This window comes from Octodon degus, unplaced genomic scaffold (genome assembly GCF_000260255.1).
Source record: "Octodon degus isolate 3935 unplaced genomic scaffold, OctDeg1.0 scaffold00044, whole genome shotgun sequence".
NCBI lineage: Eukaryota > Metazoa > Chordata > Mammalia > Rodentia > Octodontidae > Octodon > Octodon degus.
Genome location: NW_004524620.1, coordinates 6,342,859 through 6,346,675, shown reverse-complemented (window position 1 = coordinate 6,346,675; position 3,817 = coordinate 6,342,859). Strand labels below are relative to the sequence as shown.

Sequence of the window (3,817 nt, the reverse complement as noted above, 5' to 3'; positions counted from 1 at the left end):
AGTTTTACTACCACATCTGCAATTATGTTTCCCTAGTGAATCAAAGTTAAAACTTAGCTTATTTAACTTGATACTCAAAGCATTTTTCTATTGTTGGAGAATTATATAGAGTACATTGATTGTTATTCATTGCTGTAATGGAATATAAAAAATTAAATTTAAAGGCTGGGAAGATGGCTTCATAGAATAAGTGCTTACCTGGTAAGCATAAGGGCCTGAGTTCAATCCCAGGTTCTGCAAAAATAAATTAAATAAACAAACAAACAAACAAACAAATAAAAAAAATAAATAATAAATAAACAAATAGAAACAAACTCCTTTGATTAAAATCTTAGCTTTAATGTAGTATTGAATGACATTGTAAAATTTGCAGTCTATTTGAGACTTACTTTCCACTTCTGAAAAACAGAATACTATTATCTATTTCACTTGATTGCAGCTGATGAAGTCTAGGAAAGTGTTCTGAAATGTATTGAATTTATAGGAATACAAACTTATTTTTAAATTTGTCATATGTTGATGACTCCACAGAGAATGTAAAAATCTCCGATTCTTTTCCTTTTTGCGGAACCGGGAATTGAACTCAGGCCCTTGCCCTGCCACAGAAGTGCTTATTCCACTGAGCCATCTCCCTGGCCCCCCTTATGATTCAATTTTAACATACTATGTATCACAAATTTTTTTCTATATGTGTGATGGTGCAACTGCAAAAACTTGAATGATTTAAAATTTTATGCATATAACTTATTTAGAACTGAAGTATAGTGTTCTATTTATGCATGGAGAACCCTTCCTCTAGCATCCTTCCTTTCCTACCATAACATGGATCTAATGGAATACAGAAACTCTTCCTGGGCTGAGGAGATAGCTCAGTAGAATAAGTGCTTGCCTGGCAAGCTCAAGGTCCTGTGTTCAATCCCCAGTAACACACACACACACACACACACACACACACACACACACACAAGAAAACAAAACAAAAAGAAATTCTGCCAAGAAACAGTGGACTCCAGAAAGCTGCTCCCATAGACTTGTTCATCGCAATAACAGAGAGTCCATAGTTCATGTAGGAAATAAAGGAGAGAAGGAGGGAAGGCGGAGAGGCAAAAGGGAGGGAGAGATGGAGGGAGGAAAAGGAGGGGTATGACCCATATTAAAACCCAAATCAAACCCATGGAACTGTCAGTGTGTATTTTCTCCTCTATAATTATAGCAATGGAACTTATTGGCCTACTAAATTAGACATGTCTGCATCAGTGAATTTTAGAGCAGCTAAGTAATTTATAATAACTAATTGGAGTATCTACGTTTAATCTTCTAAAAAAAAAAAAGCCCCATGGACCCCGTATCCTAGAAGTTTTTGTGTTGCCAACCAAGACTTTTGGTTGAGGTGAATATGTAACATTTTCTAGACAAGGAATCATGTCAGAAGTGGTGCCTACTAACACAGTGATCTCATCCAGCTGTCTTAGCTGTGTCTTTAACCATGTTGTATCAAGAATGAGATTTCACTGTATTTTTTGTGGCTGAATAGAATAAGCACAGAAATATAAACAGCGCATGCTCACATGTATTTGTAGAGTGCAAGAAATGTAATCTATAAGTTGAGGGTAGAATTGTGGCTACCAGATGTTCTGAGAGAATGGGAAAGGGAACCATGGGGAAAGTTGACCAACAGGCACCAAGTTGTAGTCAGAGTTAGACAGCAATAAGACCTTTCTGGTAGGGGAACTACAGGTGACCCTATGTGCTATAGGATTTTATAACCCTGAAAGAGAGAATTTTGGTAGTTTTCACTATGAAAAAATTACAAATGTTGAAGACACGTGTGTGCTTAACCTAACTGAAACATTGCACATCATATGCACATATCAAAACATTATCTTGTACTCCATTAAATGCATGGGTAAAATGTGAATTTTACCCATCCATTAAGATAATAAACCTTATTTAAAAATAAAAAGAAAGGAAGGGTGCCAGAATTTAAAATTTGTTTCCAACTTACTCCAATTCTTATGCTCCAATTCCTTATCATGATCTAGAATTATTTGAGGTAGGAGTGCAACATAGTAGGTGAGAATGCTAGGACGTGACTAACTTGTGCGCAGTAATGAGTCCCCGGTGTCAGTGGAATCTTGTAGGAAAGTAGCCCTGTGTACAGGTGTACAAAGTGCATGGATGCTAGGCAGTTTGCCTCCACTCACACCCCAGCTGTGCTAGATTTTGAAGGAGCGTCCACCACAGATTTAAATGCTGGTCTTGGTCCCCATCTCATGACTCTCCTGAGAGGTGATGTAGCCTTTAACAGGGAGGGCATGGTCAGGAGGTCACTGAAGGTATGCCCTAGAGGGGTATGGGGCCCCACTGCTCCTCTCCTTTGTTGTGCTGTCATCCTGGCGAGGGGACTCCTACACAATGACAGGCCCAATGCCCTCACATGCTGTCTCAGCACAGGCGTAAGGGGAACAGGTCCAAGGGACCCTGGGCTGATGTCTCTGAAATATTGTGACAATCCTTCCTTGTTGATAATCAGCAGCTTCATCAAACTCAAGTTATTCCTCAAATTTTATGTGATATTTTTCTGAAAATTTAAAGAGAATGACAGTAGTACTTCACTTAAAATGTTTAGGGAGGGTCTCATTGAACGCGCCGATAGGTGAGAGGCTTCTTGTGTGCCGTCTTCGTTAGCACAGCCAGACCTTTACGCGAGCAACCATGTGGAAAGGACCTGCAGTTGGCACTGATCTTGGCACCACCTACTCCTGTGTGGGTGTCTTCCAGCACGGAAAGGTGGAGATAATTGCTAATGGTCAGGGAAATTGAACCACGCCAAGCTATGTCGCTTTCACTGACACCGAGCAACTGATTGGAGATACTGCAAAAATCAAGTGGCTATGAACCCCACCAACACAGTTTTGTATGCCAAACGTCTGATTGGATGTAGATTTGATGATGCTGTTGTTCAGTCTGATATGAAGCACTGGTCCTTCATGGTGGTGAATGATTCAGGCAGACCCAAGGTTCAAGTAGAATACAAAGGAGAGACAAAGAGCTTTTACCCAGAGGAGGTGTCTTCTATGGTGCTGACAAAAATGAAGGAGATTGCAGAAGCTTATCTAGGCAAGACTGTTACCAATGCTGTGGTCACTGTGCCAGCTTACTTCAATGACTCTCAGCGTCAGGCAACCAAAGATGCTGTACTTAGAATTATCAACGAACCAACTGCTGTTGCTATTGCTTATGGCTTAGACAAAAAGGTTGGAGCTGAAAGAAATGTGCTGATTTTTGACTTAGGAGGTGGCACTTTTGATGTGTCAATCCTCACTATTGAAGAGGGAATCTTTGAAGTGAAATCTACAGCTGGAGACACCCACTTAGGTGGAGAAGATTTTGACAATCGAATGGTCAATCATTTCATTGCTGAGTTCAAGTGCAAGCACAAGAAGGATATCAGTGACAACAAAAGAGCTGTCTGCCGTTTGCATCCTGCAAGTGAGCAAGCTAAGAGAACCCTTGCTTCCAGCACCCAAATCAGTATTGAGATTGATTCCCTCTATGAAGAAATCGATTTCTACACCTCCATTACTCATGCTCGGTTTGAAGAGCTGAATGCTGACCTGTTCCGTGGCACTCTGGACCCTGTGGAGAAGGCTCTTTGAGATGCTAAACTGGACAAGTCTCAGATCCATGATATTGTCCTAGTGGGTGGTTCTACCCATATCCCCAAGATCTAGAAGCTTTTGCAAGACTTCTTCAATGGAAAAGAATTGAATAACAGCATCAATACTGATGAGGCTGTTGCTTATGGTGCAGCTGT

The 3,817-nt window shown here is 40.5% G+C and overlaps 1 pseudogene; it reads left to right on the top strand.

Annotated features, from left to right (window-relative positions):
* The first annotated feature begins 2,715 nt into the window (after positions 1-2,715).
* LOC101570935 overlaps positions 2,716-3,817 on the top strand; it is an 11,308-nt pseudogene continuing 10,206 nt past the window's right edge.